This window comes from Nycticebus coucang, chromosome 12 (genome assembly GCF_027406575.1).
Source record: "Nycticebus coucang isolate mNycCou1 chromosome 12, mNycCou1.pri, whole genome shotgun sequence".
Classification (NCBI taxonomy): domain Eukaryota; kingdom Metazoa; phylum Chordata; class Mammalia; order Primates; family Lorisidae; genus Nycticebus; species Nycticebus coucang.
Genome location: NC_069791.1, coordinates 2,961,710 through 2,976,057, shown reverse-complemented (window position 1 = coordinate 2,976,057; position 14,348 = coordinate 2,961,710). Strand labels below are relative to the sequence as shown.

Here is a 14,348-nt window from a genome sequence, read left to right as displayed (position 1 = left end):
ATGTACCTATAGTCCCAGCCCCTTGGGAGCCTGAGGCAAGAGGATCACTTAAGCACAGGAATTGGAGGCTGCAGTGAGCTGTGATTGTACCCCTGCACTCTGGCCTGGGCAACAGAGCAAGACCTTGTCTCAAAAAAAAAAAAAAAAAGAAAGAAAGAAAAGGATCAGCACCCGTAGCTCAGTGGTTAGGGCGCCGGCCACATGCACTGGAGCTGGTAGGTTTGAACCCAGCCCATACCTACTAAACAACAATGACAACAATAACAAAAAAATAGCCAGGTGTTGTGATGGGCGCCTCTAGTCCCAGCTACTGGGAGGCTGAGGCAAGAGAATCGCTTAAGTCCAAGAGTTTGAGGCTGCTGTGAGCTGTGTGGGACTCTAGCAAGGATGACATAGTGAAACTCTGTCTCAAAAAAAAAAAAAAATTAGCAGCTACAAAGCATATTTATAAAATATTTGTAGGATATAAAACATATTACAGTGAAAACCCACGGAACCACCACCAAGTTTAGGAAAAGCAACATGTCATTACTTTATGCTTCCCGGGTCTCACTGCCTTACGTGCCCCCAGGGGTAATCACTGTAGTTTTGTGTTTTTAAACAGTTTCTTCTTCTCTTTTCTATTTTCATGATCTTTCTATAAATGGGACAATACTGTATATGTTTTTCATGAGTTTTCCTCTCAATACTGTGCTTCTGAGATTGCCCCCCGCACACAGTGTGCATGCCGTTATGACTGTCCTGTTTTACTACCGTGGAATGTTCCGTCGCATAGATCTGCTCCCCTCTTAATGAACAACGTGAGGCATTTTCTTTTCTTGATATTAAGATGAGCACTACACCATCAGGAATGTTCTGACCACGTCTCCTACAGCAAACATCTGGAGTTTCTCTAGGAAATGCATCCAAGCTAGCCCTGTCTTCAACGTGACCCCGTGTTGCCAAACCCACTTGTTCCATGGCTGTGACACGTGTGCTTCCAACAGCCCCTCAGCCTTCCCTTTGTACACGTTCATCGGCACTGATTTTATGGGGTATTTTAATCTTTGCTAATATTGTCAGTATGTAATGGTATCTAGTGACGATTTTAATTCATGCTTCTCTGGTTGCTGATGGAGATGCTGTTTTAAAATGTATTATCCTGGCAGCGGCACGTCATGCTCTCCCCCGCCCGGAGCCAACAAGCTGAGAGGCAGGAGGCGGTGGCCTCGGCGGCTGCTGCTGCTGCTGCAGTGGGGCAGCTGGTGGCGACCGGTGGCATCCGGGGCGGTTTAATCCAAAGACTGACTTCACTATAGAAACACCCATAGTTGTATCAATGTTTGAGGAAAGATAGTGGCAGCAGGCACAGGGGAAAAAGCTCCGACATACTAAGAAAATGAGCATGCTAAAACCAAGTGGGCTTAAAGCCCCTACCAAGATCCTTAAGCCTGGAAGCACAGCCTTAAAGACACCTACGACTGTTGCAGTTCCTGTAGAAAAACAATATCCAGTGAAAAAGCATCAAATACTCAAGTAGAGCAGAGACTCAAGTAGAATTTGTGGATGACTTTCGAGTTGGGGAGTGAGTTTGGGTGAATGGGAATAAGCCTGGATTTATCCAGTTTCTTGGAGAAACCCAGTTTGCACCAGGCCAGGTGGGCTGGGATTGTTTTAGTGAACCTATAGGCAAGAATGATGGTTCAGTGGCAGGAGTTTGATATTTCCAGTGTGAACCTTTAAAGGGCTTATTTACCCGACCTTCAAATTTAACAAGGAAGGTGCAAGCAGAAGATGAAGCTAACGGCCTACAGACAACTCCTGCTTCCAGAGCTACTTCACCTCTGTCTGCTTCTACAGCAAGCATGGTGCCCTCCTCCCCGGTACCCCCTCAAGTATTCCTTATAAGCTGTCCCAGTCAGCAGCAAAGGAGCCTTCAAGTACGTCTCAGATCAGCAACCTTACAAAAACTGCCAGTGAATCTATCTCCAACCTTTCAGAGGCTGGGTCAATCAAGAAAGGAGAAAGAGAACTCAAAATTGGAGACAGAGTATTGGTTGGTGGCACTAAAGCTGGCGTAGTCCGGTTTCTTGGGGAGACAGACTTTGCTAAGGGAGACTGGTGTGGTGTGGAGTTGGATGAACCTCTTGGGAAGAATGATGGTGCCTTTACTGGAAGAAGGTATTTCATTGTCAACCCAAATATGGTCTATTTGCTCCTGTTCACAAAGTGACCAAGATTGGCTTCCCTTCCACTACGCCAGCAAAAGCCAAGACTGCCACAGTGAGACGAGTAATGGCCACCACACCTGCCAGCCTGAAGTGAAGCCCTTCTGCCTCCTCCCTTAGCTCCATGAGCTCAGTGGCCTCCTCTGTGAGCAGCAAGCCCAGTCGGACAGGACTATTGACTGAAACCTCCCGTTATGCCAGGAAGCTTTCCGGCACCACTGCCCTCCAGGAGGCCCTGAAGGAGAAGCAGCAGCACATGAAGCAGCTGCGGGCTGAACGGGATCTAGAGAGGGCAGAGGTGGCCAAGGCCACAAGCCACGTGGGGGAGATAGAGCAGGAACTAGCTCTGGCCCGGGACCGACACAATTCCTCCTGGAATTGGAGGCCAAGATGGACCAGCTGCAAACAATGGTGGAAGCTGCTGATAGGGAGAAGGTGGAGCTTCTCAACCAACTGGAAGAGGAGAGAAGGAAAGTTGAGGACCTTCAGTTCCAGGTTGAAGAAGAATCAATTACCAAAGGCGATCTTGAGGAGGCTACGGTAGCAGAAAAATCACGTATAATGGAACTAGAGAAAGACCCAGCACTGAGAGTGCAGGAAGCAGCTGACTCCGGAGAAGCCTAGAGTCCCATAAACCTGCTGGGGATGTGGACATGTCACTTTCTCTGTTGCAAGAGATAAGCTCTTTGCAAGAACAATTAGAAGTCACCCATACTGACCACCAGACAGAAATAGCTTATCTAAAAGAACATTTTGGAGCCCAGGAAGAAACTTATCAGAAGGAGATAAAGGCTCTTTATACTGCCACAGAGAAGGTTTCCAAGGAGAACGAGTCATTGAAAAGCAAGCCTGATCATGCCAATAAAAAGAATTCAGATGTGATAGCTCTGTGGAAGTCCAAACTGGAGGCTGCCATTGCATCCCACCAGCAGGCGATGGAAGAGCTGAAGGTGTCCTTTAGCAAAGGGGTTGGAATAGAGATAGCAGAATTTGCTGAGTTAAAAAACACAAATAGAGAAAATGAGACTTGATTACCAGCATGAAATAGAAAATTTACAGAATCAACAGGACTCTGAGCGGTCTGCTCATGCTAAAGAGGTAGAAGCCCTAAGGGCTAAACTGTTGAAGGTCATTTAAGGAGAAGGAGAACAGTCTGGAAGCCATCAAATCAAAACTGGACAGAGCAGAAGACCAGCTTCTAGCAGAAGACACGTTAAACAAATTACAGGAAGCTGAAATAAAGGCTAGTAACATCACCAAAGAGCTCCAGGGGAAAAAGCTAAAGCTTACTAATCTTCAGGAAAATTTCAGTCAAGTCAGGCAAGTGAAAGAGGCTTTGGAAAAAGAACTTCAGATTTTGAAAGAAAAATTTGCTGATGCTGCAGAGGAGGCAGTCTCTGTTCAGGGAAGTATGCAAGAAACTGTAAATAAATTACACCAAAAGATGGAAGAGTTCAACATGCTGTCTTCTGAACTGGAGAAGTTGAGAGAAAATTTAGCAGATATGGAGGCAAAATTTAGAGAGAAATGAAAGAGAAGAGCAGTTGATAAAAGCAAAGGAAAAATCGGAAAATGACATCACAGACAAAATGAAGATGTCAGGAGATGATTCTTCTCGGCTGACAAAAATGAATGATGAATAACGTCTGAAAGAAAGGTATGTAGAAGAATTACAGCTAAAACTTACAAAGGCTAATGAAAACGCAAGTTTTCTGCAGAAAAGTATTGGGGAAGTAACTCTGAAAGCTGAACAGAGTCAGCAAGAAGCAGTTAAAAAGCACGAGGAAGAGAAGAAAGAATTGGAGAAAAAACTGTTGGACCTGGAAAAGAAGATGGAAACAAGCCACAGTCAATGTCAGGATCTGAAAGCCCGGTATGAAAAAGCCAGTTCTGAGACAGAAATCAAGCATAAGGAGATCCTGCAGAATCTACAAAAGATGCCGCGGACACAGAGGAGAAGCTGCAGGCTGCACGAGAGGAGAACAGCACCTGTTGGAGGAGATGGAGGAACTGACAAAGCCGAAGCTGCTCAAACAGCAGAAGATGCCGTGCGGGTAATGGGATACAGATGACCAAAGAGAAGACGGAGACGCCGGCCTCCTTGGAGGACACCAAGCAAACAAATGCAAAACTACAGAATGAATTGGACACACTTAAAGAAAACAACTTGAAAAATGTGGAAGAGCTGAAGAAATCAAAGGAACTCTTGACTGTAGAGAATCAAAAAATGGAAGAATTCAGGAAATAGAAACCCTAAAGCAGGCAGCAGCTCAGAAGTCCCAGCAGCTTTCAGCATTGCAAGAAGAGAACATTAAACTTGCCGAGGAGCTGGGGAGAAGCAGAGACCAAGTCACAAGTCATGGAAAGCTGGAAGAGGAAAGATCTGTGCTCAATAATCAGTTGTTAGAAATGCAGAAAAGAGAATCCAAGTACGTAAAAGATGCAGATGAAGAAAAAGCCTCCTTGCAAAAATCTGTCAGTATAACTAGTGCCTTACTCACAGAAAAGGATGCGGAGCTGGAAAAACTGAGAAATGAGGTCACAGTGCTCAGGAGAGAAAACGCCTCTGCCAAGTCCTTGCATTCAGTTGTTCAGTCTCTAGAGCCCGATAAGGTGAAGCTTGAGCTCAAGGTAAAGAACTTGGAGCTTCAACTCAAAGAAAACAAGAGGCAGCTCAACAGCCCCTCAGGTAATACTGATACTCAGGCAGAAGAGGATGAAAGAGCCCAGGAGAGTCAGCAAATGATTGGTTTCCTAAATTCAGTACTAGTGGACCTTCAAAGGAAGGATCAAGATCTCAAGATGAAGGTAGAGGTGATGTCACAAGCAGCCCTCAGTGCGAATGGGGATGAGCTCAACAATTATGACAGTGATGACCAGAAGAAGCAGTCTCAGAAGAAGCCTCGCCTCTTCTGTGACATTTGTGACTGCTTTGACCTGCGTGACACAGAGGATTGTCTTACCCAGACACAGTTGTCTGATGACCCTCTCCCTTCCACACACCATGGCAGTCGGAGTGAGGAACGCCAGTACTGTGAAATCTGTGAGACGTTTGGCCACTGGGCAGCCAACTACAATGACAACAAGACCTTCTGATGAAGCCTCAAGTCAAGAACTTGGCTTTTTCAGATGTGCTAGCGTTTAAGCAATTTAACACCAGCATTGTGTGTACGGACTTCAGGAGAACTCAGATGTTATTTTTTGCTGCCATCAACAAATCTAAGAAAATATTTTGATCTTCGCAAATCACACTTTAGTCTCCCCTTATAAGTTAGATTAATAAATTAAATCATTAGTAGGTGAGTTTTCACCCTTACTTTGTTTTCTTAAGTTTGAAGACATTGCACCAGATGAAATTACATTCTTTGTCCCTCATAAAAAATCCCTACCCATACAATACCTTATTTAAAGTAACTAAATTATGCTGTTACTTTTCGTATTTGCACTAAAATATTTCCAGGCTGCCTTTGTATATTTAGGTTTTTGGTTAAGCTTTGACACTGGAATGAGTTGAAAAAATGTGCCATTTTGCATTTTCATCTACTCGTTTCAAAGTATTTTATTCAAAGAAATATCTGAGCTTTTTGCACTACCTGTTACCAGTACTGCCTTTATTTCAGGCTTGATGATACTTAGGTGTGATTATAAAATCATGAAACAGGTAAAGGGAGGGGGAAGCCCCCAACTGCTGTGGGGACGTTTTATAACCGATACGCTGCAACCACTTTCTATACTGTGTTTTGTTTATTGCATAATTTTAGCTTATAGATATTATATGTATATATATTTTTTAAAGCTATATTTTGGGAAAAACGTATACAATGTTTCTTTCTTTTCAGGTATTTACCTTTATGAAAAAGAAAACACTTAAAACGATCATCTGAACATAAAAGACTAGTCCAAAAAATAGCATCATAAGGCTTTGCAATTATTTTTTCCTTTTGTTTTCATTTTGTTTCTTTACCAAATTCTAATAACTGGAAGAAGTTTCTCCAAAACATTTTTCCTTCTCTAGCAAATATCCCCAGCAGTCAATTAATTTAATAATAAGCCACTATAAAACACCTAAATTAACCAATCTACAATCTTCCTTTGCAAGTTTAACTGTTTTTAGATGAATGTATGATGACGAATTCAATGTTAATAATTTTGTATTTTATCACAAAAAATAAAATGAAGGACCTCAACCAACAGAACAGTTTGTCAGCCAGTTTGAATCTATTTATCTTCATTTGAATGTCATTTAGAGTATGTAAAAAGTAATAAAATGTATCTTCCATGCTACATGTATAGTAAGAACTTCTATAATTGTATATATGCCTTTGATGTATTTTCCCCTCAAGATTATCAACTGGGTTTGACAAGTGAATATTAAGTTAATCTGTTAACAATTGAAATTTTTGGTTATAAACATAATAGGAGTTGTTTCACAAACAGAAAACATGTAAAACAGTATTAAAATTTGAGCAAACAAGTATTCTGTATCTACTTTAATAAATGCTTATTCTTTTTTGCCAGCAAAAAAAAAATATTTATATATATATATAGTGTATTGATGGGAAATTTGAGCTTGAGTGAGGCCAACCGATTAGAAAACAGCTACTGTTGGGCGGTGCCTGTGGCTCAGTGAGTAGGGCGCTGGCCCCATATACCGAAGGTGGTGGGTTCAAACCCAGCCCCGGCCAAATTACAACAGAAGTTTTTCCAGATTAAAGATGGCAGCCGGGTAACAGCTTCCCTGCAACTGGGAACAGCGAGTCTGGGGAGACAAGACTCCAGGCATCTCTGGCCGGTGGGATCTGCCTATAATCATCCCTTTGAGGATACAGGGAGCCAGCAAGGGACTTCTGGACCCCAAGAGGAGGACAAAAATAGTGGAAAACTGGCAAGTGGTTCCATGTGTTCGATCGACCTAATCACGCCGGCAACCGTAAGTACAAGCAGCAGTGAGACTGCAAACCGGAAAGGCCTTACCTGTGAACTGTTTCGGTGTTCTTGGACTTGGCACTCAGTTGAACTGCCTTGGGAAGAGCTTGAGCAGGAGTGTGGAGAACTTTGGGCATTGTCTGGGGCCCCAGACTGAGCCACTGAGCTGGGCGCAGGAAGCCATTCTGAAAGAACTGCCCTGGCAAGCTCCGCCCTCAGGGTCTCAGAGCAAGGATTGGGCAGGTCAAAGTAACCTACTGACTGAGCAGCCTAAAGGCGGGGACTGACCTGCCTTACAGCCTTAATCCTTAGGGGCAGAGTGAGACGGTTTTGGCACACTGGAGCCTTGGACTGTTGCCCTGGGTAGAGTGCCGTGATGTCACAGCTCATAGCAACCTCAAACTCCTGGGGTTGGCGCTGCCCAGACCTCCATAAGAGCTGTGCAGCAATCCCCGACAGGTGACCTGCACCCACCGGGCCTCCACATTCCCTGACCAGGAACTGCGGGAGCCACGCAACCCTGCGTCCTCCCTCCTGTGTCCTCCCAGCTTCCACACTAGCCCGTTCATCTGGACAGGGACTCTGGTAGCTGCATGCCCTTTGGAGCCCTCCCTGCCTCTGTGCAGAGCTCTTCTCCTGGCCAGAGACTGCTGGATCCTTGGGCTCTCTGTGCCAAAGTCACTGGGCGCCTGGCACTCCCAGAACCGTGCATGCCACCCCCAGCCCTGTTGCTGGATCTGGGTGTGTCACAAACCGGAGCTGCTTCCACAACCAGAACTCCCTAGCTAGAGCAGCCCCAGAGGAACTACACAGGGTCACTCCCTACAAAGATCCAGCAACAATAGAGTGATCCCGCTGGGGTCTAATCTTGGAGAGACACTTCCCCAACTCTGAGGACAGCCAGAGGCAATGGTGAAAAACAATCATGAGGCGAAATCAACAGAAAAACTCTGGCAATATGGATAATCAGAGTAGATCAACTCCCCCAAGAATCAATGGGGCAGAAACAGCACAAGACCCCATGCACAAACAAATAGCTGAGATGTCAGAAATTGAATTCAGGATCTGGATAGCAAAGAAGATCAAATTAGAATTCCAAAATTTATCTTAAGAATTCAACGGATTCAGTCTATAAACGTTATCCACCATATTAACAGAGGGAAAAATAAAGATCACATGATCCTCTCAATAGATGCAGAAAAAGCATTTGATAAAATCCAGCATCCTTTTCTAATTAGAACACTGAAGAGTATAGGCATAGGTGGCACATTTCTAAAACTGATTGAAGCTATCTATGACAAACCCACAGCCAATATTTTACTGAATGGAGTAAAACTCAAAGCTTTTCCTCTTAGAACTGGAACCAGACAAGGTTGTCCTCTGTCACCTTTACTATTCAACGTAGTGCTGGAAGTTCTAGCCAATACAATTAGGCAAGACAAGGAAATAAAGGGAATCCAAATGGGAGCAGAGGAGGTCAAACTCTCCCTCTTTGCTGACGACATGATCTTATACTTAGAGAACCCCAAAGACTCAACCACAAGACTCCTAGAAGTCATCAAAAAATACAGTAATGTTTCAGGATATAAAATCAATGTCCACAAGTCAGTAGCCTTTGTGTACACCAATAAGAGTCAAGATGAGAAGCTAATTAAGGACACAACTCCCTTCACCATAGTTTCAAAGAAAATGAAATACCTAGGAATATACCTAACGAAGGAGGTGAAGGACCTCTATAAAGAAAACTATGAACTCCTCAGAAAGGAAATAGCAGAGGATATTAACAAATGGAAGAACATACCATGCTCATGGATGGGAAGAATCAACATTGTTAAAATGTCTATACTTCCCAAAGCAATCTACCTATTCAATGCCATTCCTATTAAAATACCAACATCGTACTTTCAAGATTTGGAAAAAATGATTCTGCATTTTGTATGGAACCGGAAAAAACCCCGTATAGCTAAGGCAGTTCTCTGTAACAAAAATAAAGCTGGGGGCATCAGCATACCAGATTTTAGTCTGTACTACAAAGCCATAGTGCTCAAGACAGCATGGTACTGGCACAAAAACAGAGACATAGACACTTGGAATTGAATTGAAAACCAAGAAATGAAACTAACATTTTACAACCACCTAATCTTTGATAAACCAAACAAGAACATACCTTGGGGGAAAGACTCCCTATTCAATAATTGGTGTTGGGAGAACTGGATGTCTACATGTAAAAGACTGAAACTGGACCCACACCTTTCCCCACTCACAAAAATTGATTCAAGATGGATAAAGAACTTAAATTTAAGGCATGAAACAATAAAAATCCTCCAAGAAAGCATAGGAAAAACACTGGAAGATATTGGCCTGGGGAAAGACTTCATGAAGAAGACTGCCATGGCAATTGCAACAACAACAAAAATAAACAAATGGGACTTCATTAAACTGAAAAGCTTCTGTACAGCTAAGGAGACAATAACCAAAGCAAAGAGACAACCTACACAATGGGAAAGGATATTTGCATATTTTCAATCAGACAAAAGCTTGATAACTAGGATCTATAGAGAACTCAAATTAATCCACATGAAAAAAGCCAACAATCCCTTATATCAATGGGCAAGAGACATGAATAGAACTTTCTCTAAAGATGACAGAGGAATGGCTAACAAACATATGAAAAAATGTTCATCATCTCTATATATTAGAGAAATGCAAATCAAAACAACCCTGAGATACCATCTAACCCCAGTGAGAATGGCCCACATCACAAAATCTCAAAACTGCAGATGCTGGCATGGATGTGGAGAGAAGGGAACACTTTTACACTGCTGGTGGGACTACAACCTTTCTGGAAGGAAGTATGGAGAAACCTCAAAGCACTCAAGCTAGACCTCCCATTTGATCCTGCAATCCCATTACTGGGCATCTACCCAGAAGGAAAAAAATCCTTTTATCATAAGGACACTTGTACTAGACTGTTTATTGCAGCTCAATTTACAATTGCCAAAATGTGGAAACAGCCTAAATGCCCACCAACCCAGGAATGGATTAACAAGCTGTGGTATATGTATACCATGGAATACTATTCAGCTATTAAAAAAAATGGAGACTTTACATCCTTCGTATTAACCTGGATGGACGTGGAAGACATTATTCTTAGTAAAGCATCACAAGAATGGAGAAGCATGAATCTTATGTACTCAATTTTGATATGAGGACAATTAATGACAATTATGGTTATGGGGGGGAACAGAAAGAGGGAAGGAGGGAGGTAGGTGGGGCCTTGGTGTGCGTCACACTTTATGGGGGCAAGACATGATTGCAAGAGAGACTTTACCTAACAATTGCAATCAGTGTAACCTGGCTTATTGTACCCTCAATGAATCCCGAACAATAAAAAAAATAAAAGAATTCAACGGATTCAAAGACCAAATGACCAAAGATTTCGACACATTGAGACAAGAAGTTGCATCCCTCAAAGATCTGAGAAACACAGTAGAATCCCTCAGTAACAGAATGGAGCAAGCAGAAGAAAGGATTTCTGACATTGAAGACAAAGCTTTCGAATGCTCCCAAACCCTCAAAGAAGAAGAGAAATGGAGAGCAAAAACAGACCACTCTCTCAGAGAGCTCTCGGATAATTTGAAGAAAACCAATATTCGTCTTATAGGGATCCCCGAAAGTGACGAAGTGGCTTCACAAGGCACAGAGTCTCTTCTCCATGAGATTATGAAGGAGAACTTTCCAGACATGCCAAGGGATTCTGAAATTCAGAAGCAGACAGTTTCAGAACTCCAGCAGGACTCAACCCAAATAAGACATCCCCCAGTCACATCATAATCAATTTCACTAAAGTTAATATGAAGGAGAAAATTCTGAAAGCTGCCAGACGAAAGAAAACCATTACCTATAAGGGGAAGAATATCAGAATAACTGCAGATCTCTCTGCTGAAATCTTTCAAGCTAGAGGAGGATGGTCATCGACTTTTAATCTCCTAAAACAAAATAACTTTCAACCCAGGATCCTGTACCCAGCTAAACTGAGCTTCATTTATGACAGAGAAATTAAATACTTCAACGACATTCACATGTTGAAGAAATTTGCCACAACTAAACCAGCTCTCCAGGACATTCTTAGACCTATCCTCCATAAAGACCAGCGTAATTCTCCACCACAAAAGTAAACCCACCCAAAAAAATTTTTGATCACATTCCAACTTCCACACTCGCAAAAGGATTAAAAATGTCCACTGGTCTCTCGAAAGGCTTATCAATGCTCTCAATCAATTTGAATGGTTTGAATTGTCCTCTAAAGAGGCATAGGTTGGCGGACTGGATACAAAAACTCAAGCCAGATATCTGCTGCATCCAAGAATCGCATCTTACATTAAAAGACAGATATAGACTCAAGGTGAAGGGATGGTCATCTATATTCCATGCAAATGGAAAGCAGAAAAAAGCAGGCGTTGCAATCCTGTTCACAGACGCAATAGACTTTAAACCAACCAAAATAATTAAGGCTAAGGATGGACACTTCATATTTGTTAAAGGTAATACTCAATATGATGAGATCTCAATTATTAATATTTATGCCCCCAACCACAACGCACCTCAATTTATAAGAGAAACCCTAACAACATGAGCAACTCAATTTCCTCCACTTCCACAGTAGTTGGAGATTTTAACATCCCTTTAGCAGTCCTGGATAGATCCTCCAAAAAGAAGCTAAGCAAAGAAATTTTAGATTTAAACTCAACCATTCAACATCTGGACTTAACAAACATCTACAGAACATTTCATCCCCAAAAACTGAATACACATTCTTCTCATCAGCCCACAGAACATACTCCAAAATCGACCACATCCTAGGCCACAAATCTAACCTCAGCAAATTTAAAAAAATAGAAATTATTCCTTGCATCTTCTCAGACCATCATGGAATAAAACTTGAACTAAATAACAACAGGAACCTGCATACCCATACAAAAACATGGAAGCTAAACAACCTTATGCTGAAGGATACATGGGTTATAGACGAGATTAAGAAGGAAATCACCACATTTTTGGAACAAAACAACAATCAAGACACGAATTACAAGAACCTCTGGGATACTGGCAAAGGCAGTCCTAAGAGGGAAATTTATAGCACTGCAAGCCTTCCTCAAGAAAACAGAAAGAGAGGAAGTCAATAACTTAATGGAACATCTCAAGCAATTGGAGAAAGAAGAACACTTCAACCCCAAACGCAGCAGAAGAAAAGAAATAACCAAAATCAGAGCAGAATTAAATGAAATTGAAAACAAAAGAATTCTACAACAGATCAATAAATCCAAAAGCTGGTTTTTCGAAAAGATCAATAAAATAGATAAACCTTTAGCCAACCTAACCAGGAAAAAAAGAGTAAAATCTCTAATTTCAACAATCAGAAATGGTAATGATGAAATAACAACAGACCCCTCAGAAATTCAAAAAATCCTTAACGAATACTACAAGAAACTCTACTCTCACAAATATGAAAATCTGAAAGAAATCGACCAATACCTGGAAGCACGCCACCTACCAAGACTTAGCCAGAACGAAGTGGAAGGGTAGAGGGAGGGGGATTGGTGGGATCACACCTGTGGTGCATCTTACAGGGGTATTTGTGAAACTTGGTAAATGTAGAATGTAAATGTTTTGGCACAGTAACTGAGATAACGCCGGAAAGGCTATGTTAACCATTGTGATAAAAATGTGTCAAATGGTCTGTGAAGCGAGTGTATGATGCCCCATGATCATATCAATGTATACAGTTATGATTTAATTAAAAAAAAAAAAAAAACAGAACGAAGTGGAAATGTTGAACAGGCCTATATCAAGTTCTGAAATAGCATCAACTATACAAAATCTCCCTAAAAAGAAAAGCCCAGGACCAGATGGCTTTACGTCAGAATTCTACCAAACATTTAAAGAAGAACTAGTACCTATACTACTAAACCTCTTCCAAAATATAGAAAAAGAAGGAATATTACCCAGCACATTCTACGAAGCATACATCACCTTGATCCCCAAACCAGGGAAAGACCCAATAAGAAAAGAAAATTATAGACCAATATCACTAATGAATATAGATGCTAAAATACTCAATAAGATCCTAACAAACAGAATCCAACAACACATCAAAAAAATTATACACCATGACCAAGTCGGATTTATCCCAGGGTCTCAAGGCTGGTTCAATATACGTAAATCTATAAATGTAATTCAACACATAAACAAACTTAAAAATAAAGACCATATGATTCTTTCAAGTGATGCACAAAAAGCTTTTGATAATATCCAGCATCCCTTCATGATCAGAGCACTTAAGAAAATTGGTATAGAAGGGACATTTCTTAAACTAATAGAGGCCATCTACAGCAAACCTACAGCCAATATCATATTGAATGGAGTGAAATTGAAATCATTTCCACTTAGATCAGGAACCAGGCAAGATTGCCCATTGTCTCCATTGCTCTTTAACATTGTAATGGAAGTTTTAGCCATTGCAATTAGGGAAGAAAAGGCAATCAAGGGTATCCACATACGGTCAGAAGAGATCAAACGTTCACTCTTCGCAGATGATATGATCATATATCTGGAAAACACTAGGGATTCTGCTACAAAACTTTTAGAAGTGATCAAGGAATACAGCAATGTCTCAGGCTACAAAATCAACACCCATAAATCTGTAGCCTTTATATATACCAACAATAAGCAAGCCGAACAAACAGTCAAGGACTCTATTCCTTTCACAGTAGTGCCAAAGAAGATGAAATATTTGGGAGTATACCTAACAAAGGACGTGAAAGATCTCTACAAAGAGAACTATGAAACTCTAAAAAAAGAAATAGCCGAAGATGATAACACATGGAAAAACATACCATGCTCATGGCTGGGAAGAATCAACATTGTTAAAATGTCCATATTACCCAAAGCAATATATAATTTTAATGCAATTCCTATTAAAGCTCCATTGTCATACTTTAAAGATCTTGAAAAAATAATACTTTGTTTTATATGGAATCAGAAAAAAAACTCGAATAGCCAAAACATTACTGAGCAATAAAAACAAAGCAGGAGGAATCACGCTACCAGACTTGAGACTGTACTATAAATCCATAGTGATCAAAACACCATGGTACTGGCACAAAAGCAGAGAAGTAGATGTCTGGAACAGAATAGAGAACCAAGAGATGAACC

At 41.4% G+C, this 14,348-nt stretch overlaps 1 protein-coding gene and 1 pseudogene across 2 annotated transcripts in view; both read left to right on the top strand.

Moving 5' to 3' along the window:
• The window catches only part of SRGAP1 (SLIT-ROBO Rho GTPase activating protein 1), a 318,865-nt gene that overhangs the window by 274,814 nt on the left and 29,703 nt on the right, over positions 1 to 14,348 (top strand). The gene's annotated exons all lie outside the window — the stretch shown is intronic.
• Positions 1,379 to 5,303, top strand: LOC128561536 (CAP-Gly domain-containing linker protein 1-like; annotated as a pseudogene).